At 39.3% G+C, this 13,334-nt stretch overlaps 1 pseudogene; it reads right to left on the bottom strand.

The window, feature by feature from the left end:
- Window positions 1-4,860: 4,860 nt before the first annotated feature.
- LOC124979455 (eukaryotic translation initiation factor 3 subunit G-like) lies at window positions 4,861-12,994 on the bottom strand (annotated as a pseudogene).
- Window positions 12,995-13,334: the final 340 nt, after the last annotated feature.

The raw sequence follows: 13,334 nt of genomic DNA, 5'->3' as shown, positions 1-13,334 counted from the left end.
AATATTTTTGTGATCACAATTCTTCATAAGCCTGGTATGGTGGTGCATGCCTGTAATCCAAGTGATTTGGGAGGCTGAGGCAGGAGGACTGTGAGTTTAAGACCAGACTCAGCAACTTAGTGAGGACCTAAGCAACTCAGGAAACCCTGTCTCTAAATAAAATACAAAATTTAAAATGGGCTGGGAATGTAGCTCGGTGATTAAGCACCCCTGGGTTCAATCGCTGGTTCCCCCTGCCAAAAAAAAAAAACTTCATAAATGTATTTTCCTTTTGTATCACCAACTGAATTTCCCTAAAATTATGCAAAAATTCCATAGCATCTTTCAGTATGCACTGAAATTGACAAATGCATTGACAAATAGGAAGAGTCTTTACTGAGGAAATTGGAACCTGTTTTAGTCAGCTTTTTCAGTGCTGTGACTGAAAGACCTGACCAGAACAACTATAGGGGAGGAAAGCTTTCTTTGGGGCTTATAATTGCAGAGGTCTCAGTCCATGGACAGCAAGTTCCATTCCTTGGGGGTCGAATTCTGGCTGACCATCATGGCAGAGTGTGTGGCAGAGGGAAGTAGCTCACATATTGATCAGGAAGCAAAGAGAGACTCCATGCTCGAGATACAAAATATATTTTCCACAGCTGTGCCCCCAATGAACCACTTCCTCCACCACACCACACCTGCTTCCAGTTACCACTCAGTTAATTACATTAGGAATTAATTCACTGATTAGGTTAAGGTTAAAACCCAATCATTTCTTCTCTAAAACTTCTTGCATTGTCTCACACATGAGCCTTTGGGGGACATCTCACATCCAAACCATAATAGCACCCAAAATTCTTAAAGACATAGGCCTTCTGATTCTCAATATCAACACACGGTCCTCAGAGCAGGGGTCTGTACAGAATATATATGTCTACTTTGTAGGACAGGGATGCCTTCATTCCATTTCCCTCCCTCCTGATAAAGCAATTGGCAAATAATCTGCTGAATGAGGTACCAAGCATCCTGAATAGAGGCACCAAAGCTTTGCAGGAGTTGCTGGTAAGGAGTAATTGTGACTCCTCCTGAACAGGGAGAAAAGGCTATTAGTCCTAAGAGGAACTCAATCATGATGCCTCCTGTTTTTCTGGAATATAGCATAAGTGGGTGGGAAGATAGGGCTTCCAAATTACTTAGTGTTCAGGCAACGGAGCATGAGTTTCCAGGGTGATTTTCCAACAGATCTGCCTGTCTCGCCAGTTTTCTTGAGTTTCTGTGATGGCTCAGCAGTCTTCTCTTCTATAAATAGTCCAAAAGATTGAATGGAATAAAATCAGCAGACAAGTACGTCTGAATAATTTGTTTCAGGAATAGAAGTTTTTAACCTTTCAGTAATTGTGACTGTCATTAAAAATCTGATGAAAACTTTAGATACAGTCCTTGAATAGGAGTTTGGGCAAATTTAACAAGTGTACCACATTGTGCAATTTGGGGGGAGGCATTCACAAGGTAGTCTACATATGAACTCTAACATGTGAGAAATAAAAAGTTCAGTGGTTCATTTTCAAAATATAGTACTAAGCCTTAATTGGAACGTAAGATCCAATTGTAGCCATTTTAACTATAGCCCTTCCCTTTGCCCACCCCAATTTTAAAATTAGCCAATCTTGTAGATTATACCTTGTAGTTCCTCCTATCAGGGCAAGGGGCAGCACTACATTAGGGATAAAAGCAGGTGGACTATTGCCCAAGTGTGCTTGTTTGCTGGATTTTCTTTGGTAACATGCCCTCTGCAGAAGTGAAGTTTACTTTGCCAAGCTACTTCCAAGCACATTTTTTCCTTGCAGCATCCTGGTATTTCTAACAGTTTTGGCACCTGACATAAGGCTCCATACATTACCTAGGGAGTCACGGGGACTCCCTTCTTAGAGGAGACTGTCCTGCTGCTTCCTTGCAGCAGCCTTGTAGTGGAAGAGGAAACCTGTGATCCCTGAGGCTGACAACCAACCCCAAATCAAGAGTGTATTGGCAACGCTGGGAAAGGGCTTTAGAAAACACCACCATGACCAGGTAATACTGAGCATGGAACAAGGTAGGAAAGTCTAGTCTAAGGAAAGAACTACTTCCTTGCTGGTTGGGATATCCTGGAGATTATGTGTATGTGTGTGACTGAGACATGGGTGCACAAAAAAGCCCCAAAAGAGGAGGGATTGAAATTCTATGTAGAAACACAAGAGCACACCCAGGAAAGCAGGGTGGGGTGTGTGCAAAAAAGAAAAATCCCCCATAAGGAGGATTGAGCAAATGGGGGACCTAGAGTATACAGGAAACCTCCTATAAGCAGGGGGGTGTTGAGTACACAGAGGGAAACTTAATTGCAGGTACCTACAAGAAAATGAGAAATAAAAATTCTAGGCCTATGGACAGGGAAGGACAATGGAAAGATCCCAATGTGCAAGATTTTTTTTCCTTTGAAAAGTCTTAAGGAGGGAAAACAAATAATGGTGATGGGGGCAGTAAATCTGCCTCCATGGAGGACAAGTGGCCACCCGAATCCACCATGGATGACAGACTCTATTCTTAAGGTTCCCCATTGCTCAGACCCTTTTCATGTCTGAGTCATACTGTAAAAATCTGTGACGGACTCTGTTTTAACTTTTAAAGGGTTAAATCTGACAGTTCTTTTGCCTCCTACCTGTGGAAATTTAATACCTATTAAAGAGCTATAAGATCTTTGTTTCCGGTCTGTTTTATGTATATATGTACATACTTGGTATTATATTTCAAATCTATACATATGCTTATATCTATATCATGTACCTAATATCAAAACTGGCTTATAAATAAATGATTAAACAAATTTAATGAACTTAATGAATGGGTCTAAATGGCTTTCAGTTCATGGGACTTAAATAAAAAATTAACAAATGGGTAAATCTAAATTGGCAAGAATAAAGATGCCTTTGACACTGCTAATACACACATCTTTCTAGGTTGCCAGACAATCAGGGTTGGTTTCTATAAAATGTTTAAAGTGCAATATCCATTACTTCGAAGGATTTTTCTTCATCAGGAATAACTTACTTAAAGTGTGAACTAGACTTGTTTGATACCTTGGTTTTCATGGATAATCTAAGTCAGCAATGGGTAAATAGGTTTAACATGAATGGGATTAATATTCATAAATGTGTTTGTTAGAGGAGATGTCTGATTAATTTGCAAAGTTAAAACACTAAAACATTGACTAAGTATACATTCATGTACTCTTGGTTTCTTGGATGCCAGAAGGTAATGTATATTTGGATCTGCTAAATGTCTTTTTTACATAATAATAAAAAAGGGTTTAAGATTGCTTGTTTATGGATCTTAACCCAAATGCAAGTTTACTAAGAGTTAAAATTCTAACAGGTGTAACATGTGTACAAAAAGTTTTAGCTAAGTTTTGATTATACTACTATAAAAAGAAGAAAGTATTTCATCTTATTAAAAAGGAGTAAGATTTGTTTGAATGAGAAAAGATGAAGTTCCTATGATTTATGGAGGAGCCTAACAGAGGTGTTTATTTTATTTTTTTCCACTTGGGAATACTAACCTTGGACTTATGACTTTTGGACAAAGGCATTGATCAGAGTCCATGCTGAACAGATATTAAGAAAAGTTTTGGGGCTAATGTTTGAAATCTATGGTGCACAGGCTTTGGGAGGGTAACAAGGCCAATGGCTTGGCCCATGACTTTCTAATTGACTATGCCCTTTTAGTCCTTGAGTCTGAATTTTTCTATGACCTCCATTTGGATCCACCTCTACTTCCATTTTCCCAAAGCTCTGGGACAAATGAGTTCACTGGAATGTTTAACCTCACTGGGTGGCCTTTACATTTGGAAAAATACCTCAGTTGGGGCTCATTGCCCTGAGTGCCTGATGATTAACTATCCTAACTTATTTAGGAGGTGAAAGTATCCAGTTACACAGGATATAGCAATGGGTTCCAGCACTATTGATTATAACCTGGGAACAAAAATGGTCTTCCCTTTTAAGATTTGACAGTATGCCCCATTTGATCAGGAGATACTTCTGGGTGGAGCACTGCTTATTAAAACACACGGGCCTCCCAGAATCCCCATGTATGCACACATCTATGTCTTTGTCATGCTGATTTCTGTAATGGAGAGGTCCCTAAAAGTCTCTTTATGGTCAATGTGGTCTTCAGTTGACATAGTGTCTTAAACATAAGAAAAAAAAAAAAAATTAATGGTCAGAGGGGGAATACTGACATAAACCCTTCAGAACTAGTTGATTGTGTTTGTGGTATGTAAAGCCTGGGAGGAACAGAAACAAAGTCCAAGCTATGGTTTCTTGTTTACCTATGCGACAGATGGGAAGGGCCTCCTCCTTGAATATCAGTATGCCTACTGTATGAAAAGGGCTCAAAGGGACCTTCTGGGTAGAACTGACAACAGGAAACTCAAAGTTGATGGAATTATGATAATGATAAGGGATACAGGTCAGGTTCAACAACATCCTATGCTCCTACCCTGTAAATGCAATGTGGAGTGGGGAGAATAAGGCAATGTTTTTTGTTTGTTCATTGTTTGTTTGTTTGTTGGTATATGCCAGATTGTCCAATCCCTCTCCTCAGATAAATAGTTTCCTTTTCCTCCTGGCAAAAGGAAACAAAGTCTGCTATGCTAGAGGTCTTTGAAAAGTGAATAAAGCTATTTTTGCCAGAGGGACCTTGAGAAAGGTGATTAATGCTATCTTTTGTTTGGTTTTGGTTTTTGGTGCTTTGAGTCTTTTTCTGCCCTTGGAGTCCCCTGCTCTTGGAGGTTCCTTTTGGTCACAGTGTCTAGCTTAGAGAGCAGTAGCAGTGATGATAGCTGGCTCAGCTAGCTAATGGTTTGGTCCATTCCACATTGAGGATGAGGTGATTGTAGTGGAAGTCAGACACCCTGGTGATGGCATGTGCAGAACCCTGTGGGTGGAGGAAGCTTATGAAAAGAAAGTTCTGGGACTGGCCAGTGGTCTTGTCCTTAGCCAGGTAGATGCAAGAGATGGAGCCAAAGGGCCTAAAATGTTCCTGCATTCTCATGTGTATCCTCAGATAGGTTGGTGACACAGATGGTGGCATTGGCATTGGCTCTGTGGTTGGACTGCAAGGACTCCCCATGGCTGCTGGCCCCTACTGTAAGCTTGGTGGCACGTACTTCCTGGTCTTTTTCTGGGTGGCCTGCACTGGCTCCAGTTCTCCTGGCCAGTTGACAGGCCTAACTGTTCTGCCAGCTCCTTCTGCAAGGGCCTCTGTGTGTTCTTGTATGGGCAGTGGTCACCCTTGCTGATGTGACAGGATACTGTCTTCTGACCCTTGAGCTTGTTCATTGGCTTCTCTTCCTCCTGGTGCTTCAAGTCCTCTTTGCTAGTGATGAATGTCATAGAGATGTAGTCACTGACTGTGATGGTGGCCACATTGGGACCTGGTGGGTTAAATCTGAGTTCCCAAACTTCTTCCAGTTCTTCCTCCATGTAGCAGCCTTCAAGGCCTTTGGGGTCTCCATCCTGAAGGTGCAGACAATCTTGAACTTCTTGCCATCTTCATGTATCTTGTATTCAATCGCTGTCTTTCTGTGTGCATTGATAACCTCCTTAGGAGGTGGCAGTGGAGCTCTTTGCAGTCGCTCAGGCTCTGGACTGGTGTCACTAGTGGCCAGAGGGATGCCCTTGAGGAGCTCACTGGTGACACATTTGTCATCCTCTCCTTCCCCTTGCAGTTGGTCAGCCCAGTTCAATTCCAAATCAGTCTTCGGTCCACATCACCAAGTCTTCTCCACACAACCCAAGTCCCAGCCAGAGGGCAGAAGTGCTAATTAATGCTGTCTTAACCAAGATTTTGCTCAAAGATATATCCCTTAAGAGAAATTAATATATTCTTAATAGAGAGGGATCTATTCTCTTCTGAACAAATTATTAAAACAAGAATTGAGTGAGCTTTGCCAGACACCCTAAATACATGTGACTAAACATACATATTCATCTAAAAGCTTAGCGGGAGCACTTTGCCAAATTGGTATTCTCTAAGCTAAAGTGGTCTGTAGTGGTAATCTCCTCCTGATTTATATAGAAAGAGCAAATTTAATTGGGGATTTATGTATGTCATTTAATGTTCTGTAACTGAATAAAGGTAACCTGTTATCAATAAGATAGATATAGAATTTTGTACTTTTTACACTGAGATGGAAATGTAAATACATTTTTTGAAAGATAATAAGGAAAGCCTAATTTGCTTAAAGATTGACCTTGTAAAACATGGAAGCAGTCTGCCACTTTTCCACAAAATGGAAGTTAGGAGCTCTTTTAGTTTTTGTTTGATTCATGTTTCAGATGTAAAGTTGCATAGTGTATAGTGTTGTTTCTCAAGAGCTCCACCTTACCTGGCGTAAGACTCTGTCTCTCACTCTACTCCATGTTAGGATAGATGCAAAGTAGGCTAGATTTAAATTCATTTAATGTTATGTTCAAAGGTTAGATTTTTTTTTTAGTTGTAGATGAATTTAGTATCTTCATTTTATAAATTTTTTTTAATGTGGTGCTGAGAATCGAACCCAGTGCCTCACACATGCTAGGTGAGCACTCTACCACTGAGCCACATCACTAGCCCAAGGATAGATTTTTTTTGTAAAGATTGTTGTGATCTCAAAATAAACAGGGGATATGATACATAACTAAGTAAAGTTTTATGATTATAAAAATCATGTTTTTTGGTTCATAACAAACTTCTTATACAAATTTTTATTTATTTATTTTTATATATATTTTTATACAAATTTTTGCTCTTGTTAATTTTATTTTGTATTTTCCTTGTAAAAAGCATAACTGTTGCTTAGTAATGTTTCACAGAACCACTGCTTCTAGTAGAACAACCTGAGTTAATTTGAGACAATAAACCATTACCTATAAGGCAGGATATAAAGATGAATTTCAATAGTAATACTGACCCCACTCACACAGCTTTTATGTAGGTGAAGGCTAAGCAGGAACCAATCAGCTTAAAGGTCAGCAAGGCACGGGGGTTCACGCAGGCGAGAGTCCCATAGGACTATATGGCAAGCACGAGCTGATCACGTTCTCGGAACTCTTTTTAACCAATCCCTGACGGTGGTCCGATTTATCATCATTAACTTTTTTTTTTTATTTTTTTTTATTGTAAACAAATGGCATACATGTTGTTTCTCTGTTTGTACATGGCGTAAAGGCATACCATTTGTGTAATCATAAATTTACATAGGGTAATTTTGTTTGATTCATTCTGTCATTTTTTCCCTTCCCCCCACTCCTCCCACCCCTCTTTTCCCTCTAAACAGTCCTTTCTTCCTCCATTCTTGCCCCCCTCCCTAACCCTAACTCTAATCCTAACACTAACCCCTCCCACCCCCCATTATGTAACTTTTGAAACCGCCTTTGAGACCTTGATCTTGCTCACTCGCCAGGAAGTAAGGAGTCAGCCTGAGTTAGTTAATGTGTCATTAGTCCCAAAAGTGGGATAGCATACAAGAAGGCTGTGTGCTGAGTGGGTGCTTTGCCAACCAGGGTATGTGTCTACTTCCCCTCCTCTTCCTCTTCTTCCTCCTCCTCCTGGCCAGAATATTACTATGGACCTTGTAGTTTTAGGGCTGGTTCCTGTAGTTATTTAAACAAACCTATTACATTTCTTCAAGTGGAATCTCACAGCAATTTGGATGCTTTGCATTTTTTGATGCACAGGACTAGAATAAAGAGAAGCATTACACCTTCTGTTGTTACTTGAAAGTCATCAGATGCTCTTGGTTCTGGGAATCTCCAGAAAGATTATTTAGCAGTTAACATCTTCATCATTTAGGTGTGTTTGTTGTTGTTGTTGTTGTTTTTTTCTTATTGAAGAATTTAGACTGCTGAGGAAAGTGAAGTCAAAGAAAAACACCTACAGGGGCAGCCACTATTACAAATTCACTTTCTTCCAGATTCATAAGATAACATCATTCTAGAATACTTGACTTTAAACATTTTCTGACTGGAAAAAAAAAAAGTTATGTTCACAATATTCACAATACATACTTTGTTGAATGAAATATATATGTATCACAAGATGCTTTTTATTCTAATTCCAATGTTATCATTACAATTGCATTAGTATTCTTTAGATAATGAGTACTCTGATCATTCAGTTAAAAATCAAATGAGGTATCAGTTCTATTGTCTGATTTCTGTGGAGTGACTGCTTCTTTGGGGAAATGGATTATGACAAAGTACAAATTCATTTCTGTTCTTTCAAAAAAAAAACAAGCTTCAATTAAATGTTAACACCCCAGGTGTTTTACATCTCTTCAATAAAAACATTATCACTTTAGCTGTTGAGACAGAGGTATGTCAAAAATCCAGATGCTTCATACATTTCCTTTGGAATTCAATGAAGAAAGTTAGGGAAGTACCTGCATGTGAATTGCTTTCTTCAACGGAAGGCATCCTGACACTGATTAATTGCTAAGCAAAACCCATTTTCACTGGAATGGCAGTTATATGCAAATATCAGAGGCCAACTGAAGAAGGTCTGGAATGACATTCTACTTAGAAGAAATTTAATTTTCAAGAAAGAAATGAAACATACTAACATAGTAAGACTTGGAGAAAAATAAGCCAATATACCTTGAAGGTATAATTTTATTTTTCTCTTTTCAAATTGTTTCTCACTTCACATGTTCATAAAAGTGATTTACACCGTTTTTTCCAATCTGAGGCAGTTTTACTGGTCCAGAGAAGTTTTCCAGAATAGGTTTTGGGAATAGTTAATATGTAGTCTTTTCTCCAGGATTACAGAGACAGAATGAACTGGCATGCTAAAAAGATAAATGAAAGGTTTTAGAATTTAAAACAAAATGAACTCTGTTTAATAATAAGTTCTTTTAGATGCCATGAAAATCAGCCAAGTGTTGTCATGCAAGGGCTTACTCACTACCTGAGGAGCATAGAAGTCTATACTATGGCTCTGGTGTAACAGTGGTCCACTTTGATGCTTTGAATATAGCCCTGGCTTCTCTGCCACTGCAACTTATTTTTTAAATGGACATGTTTGTTTCTCTTCCTCTCTCCTTCCCTCTTCCTATTCTCTTTCCCTTCCCTCTTCCTATTCTCTCTCCCTTCCTAATCTTGTGGGAAACACTATTATCTTTCTTCCCCATCCTAGGCAGAGTTATCTGACCTTAAGCATGCTCCCACCACAGGAAGGAATTCTAACTTACTTCTGGGAGGGAACCAGAAGATATAAAAAATGGCTCTTTCCTGAATTGACAAAGGATTTACAACCTTGGACAGAGAACACATGAAGTTTAGCCTTTGATTCACGTCTTTAAAAACTCCCTGTTTGCCATGATAGGCAGAATCAGTCTCTGGGACCGGAATCTCCTGTGTTTCTTCCTTGATAGCAAAGCAATAAAACTTGTTCCTTTTTCTCAAATCCTTATCTTCATTATTGGATTGGCATGGGGACAAGGACTGAGCTTTCAATAATACTGGGTTTTGAGAAGAAGAAAAAGCTTTACTGCACAACCCACCAAGCAAGGAGGCCAGGAACTCAAAGAAACACAAATCTGCCTCACTGATTGGTAGATAGTGATAAGATACAAATAGATGTGAGTGGTGGGAACAGGAGGTTAAGGGACTAATTCTATAAAATAGGCCTACTGTGCTTACCTCCATATACTTTCTGTCTTTTTTTAATTTCATTTTATATCTTGGTACTAGGGTTTGAGCCCAGGGGTGCTTAACCACTTAGTCACATACTCAGCCCTTTTTATTTTGAGACAGAGTCTCAATAAGTTGGGTAGGGCTTTGATAAGTTACTGAGGAAGACTTGAAATTATGATCCTCCTGCCTCAACCTCCTGAGCTGCTGGGATTACAGGCATGTAGTACTATACTCGGCCATACTTTTTTTCCAAGAAGCAATTTACCTGCAGCCCTGCCTAGTTTAAGTGGACAGGACTTGTCACATTTCTCAGCAAACTACCTGCAATCTGCAGGAGAAATGCAGGCCCAAAGTAGTGTCAATAAGAGGAACCCAAGTTTCCCTAAAAGGAGGAATTCTGTGATCCTTTTCATAGACCAGATCCTGAAATTCAGGGAGATAAGGATAATTTCTCCTAACCATAAAATCTAAGAATTTATGCTTAAGAATCCAATTAGTTCTAGTCAACATGGGCCAGAGTGACCCAGAATTGTCACAACAGTGGGGAACTGAAAGTCACATGTCTTTCTGCTGTCAATCAAAAATCAAGGGGTAGTCGAGCATGGTGACATATGCCTGTAATACCAGTGGCTCAGGAGGCTGAGGCAGGAGGATTGAAAGTTCAAAGCCAGTCTTAGCCAAAGTGAGGTGCTAAGCAACTCAGCGAGACACTATCTCTAAATAAAATAAAATACAAAATAGGGCTGGGGATGTGGCTTAGTGGTTGAGTACCCCTGAGTTCAATCCCCAGTACCAAAAAAAAAAAAAAAATTATATATATATATATATATATATATATATATATATATATATATGACCTGGGTAGGTCTCTGGAAACTTCTTTGGGATCTCCAATAAAACTGGATTGCAGGAGAGGCACACTGTCTCTCTCCTCTCTGAGATGACCCATTGTCTCCCTTTCCCATCCCTTCTAATAAACTCATTCCTGCTACTCTGAGCAATGACATGTCTGAAAGATTTCTGACTTGATGGCAAGAATTAGGGCTTGAAGGGGGGTCTTCATGTCGCCTCAGTTTCTGGCCCTAGCCTGCAACTGTAGCAAGGGAAGGTATAAGAAGGAAGGCAGAAAAGTTGCTTGTGAGATGGTGAGAAGAGGAGTCCTAGGGTTCTTTCACACAGGCAAGGCGGTCATTAAGCTTCCTCACAGGTCACATGTTTCTTTTCTGAGGGAGTTTTTTTCTGTGAAAAAATTTTTGAGCTTTTAAGATTAAATGGTCATTGACCAGCAAACTCAATTTTTTTGTGCACATTCATTCTGTGAAATGCTGGTTCCAAACAATTCTTGAGTGGATTCTGGAGACTTTTCCTGAAAAACAACTTAAGCACTTGATTATTTAGGAACTTGTGGCCAGGTGTGTTCAGTTCTTAGCCAATTTCTTTAGTACAAATATACCACCATCACATGGTCAAGTGCCAGGATATTCAAAAAGGGAAATTTGAACTTCCATCAGAATTTGCCATCCCCAAATATGTCACTTTGGCATAGGATTCTTTAGTGCTGAAGGAAACTGAGCAACAGCAGACAGAGGACAAACCCTCTAGCCTCCTTTCTCTGCTTATTAATAGGGCATAAATTTCCACTGGACATGTGGAATTGAAGTTCTCTTAAGAAGTTACTATTTAACTTTGTTTACCAGAACATCATCATTGAACCAAATCACCTTGGGCTATTGTAAGCACTTTAGTAGCCATTAGCTTAAATTTTTTGGTCTGACTTAATATTCTCATGACTATTGGATTAACTTCTTAGAAATTATTGTGATAAGACTTTAGGGACATCAACATGGCAGGGGCAGGTACACAAAAAATTCTAACTGTAGTACAAGATAAGGAAATGAGTCATGTTCCTGTTTATAATAAATCACAAAACCATGGCAACTCCTACCATGGAAGGCTTATCACCAAGCATATCCTGCCAAAAGTTTTGTATTCTAATTAGATGAAAATTAAGTAACAAGTGGAAACAAATAGGCAAGACCTTCATTCAGTTTCATGGTGAGCGGAACAAGACAGAGTTTGACATGTAAGATTAGACTTGCGAAGACAGAGGTCTTGAGCCATGCTCTCTTGCTAGGCCCACTCGGCTCTACTTTAGGGAGCATACATTCACGGTCAATAAATCAGTACTCTACCTGTTAACTTACGTGTTTCTTGCTCAGTACTTTGTTCAGGAAACCAGGAAGCTAAAACCCAACTGGACAGTCCACCAATACCAATATCTTTAACCACAGCAAACTCCTAGCCTCCTCTAATTCTAAGAATGACCTAATATCTGAAATTCATACAAAAGATTCCCCCACTGTGCTGTCATTCACCTACCTAATGTCCCCACCTATGTATTTATCAAATGTATTGATTTGTGACTTTCTTTCTTCTCTGGCTATAAAAGTTTCTGAAACCTCTTCCATTAGAACACATCATTCAGGATAACATGAATCCATGTTCTCATGCCTTGGTCACTCCCATTTGGCTCAGAATAAATATTTTCTTATTTCTTTAAAGTGGGGCTTACATTTGCAAACAGGGTTTCTGTCTTCTGGAGCTAGAAGAGTAGAGATGACAATGAAATGAGTCTGCATAAAAAGCTTTGCTAAACCTTTATTTTCTACTCATCCCCTGCTCTCCCTCCCACAATTTAATTATTTATTTATTTATCTATGTATTTATTTTTGTTTAAAAGATATTAATAGAGCCTCTGACTCTAAACACTTTTTTGGAGCTTGCTTTCTTCTTCTGTTATTCTTTTCTTTTCTATGAAGTCCTGGTGGTCTACATATAAAAATATTAACCTAAAACATAAAATGTGTGTATTAGGGTTCTCTAGAGGAACAGAATCAACAGGAAGTATGACTATAAAAAGGGGATTTATTAGATTGGTTTACACAACCAGTTGTTGGATAGTCCACATTAGCATCTGCAGCCTTGAGAGCTGTAAGAACCAGTACTGCGCAGTCTAAGAGGCGGAAGTACCAGAACAAGAGGGATCAACAGTGATACCCTACTCTAAGACCAAAGCTTCTGGAAACTCCCTGGAAAATCACTGGCAGAGACCACTTCAGAAGAGTGAAGAAGCGAGAGTTCGATATCCTCAGATGATCTAAGCAGCAGTCAAGAACTCGTTCAAGAAGGATCAAGCTTGCATCTGCCTCTGCTTGCTTTCTTGTCCTTCATACTTTTATTCCATCCTATTGGGTGGTGCTACCCACACTTACGGAGGAGCTCCACTTCATGTCACTATCCCACATGTCCTCATTGACACACCCAGAAGTCTCTTAATCATTGGCATCTCTTAATCCAATCAAGTCAACAATTCAAATTCACCATTATAATATGCTTTATTCCCCTGATGAATTGCCTTTTGTTAACTTAATTCTCAGGCCAGTCATAGAATCTAAGACCATGGAGGGAAAGATTTTTCTCCTCTCCAGTTATGTCAATAAGAATGGATCACCTCAGACACACTGCTTACTTTAGACAGAGGTCATAGCTTATATTTCAGAACAACTGACAATGTCAGTGAAAGGTCAAAATTTTGTTGAAGAAGTCTCTACATTTATGCCTTCAGAGTCTAGTTGAGAGAGGATA

This window comes from Sciurus carolinensis, chromosome 3, assembly GCF_902686445.1.
Source record: "Sciurus carolinensis chromosome 3, mSciCar1.2, whole genome shotgun sequence".
Classification (NCBI taxonomy): domain Eukaryota; kingdom Metazoa; phylum Chordata; class Mammalia; order Rodentia; family Sciuridae; genus Sciurus; species Sciurus carolinensis.
The sequence above is the reverse complement of the archived record's forward strand: the minus strand, read 5'-3'. Positions and strand labels throughout refer to the sequence as shown.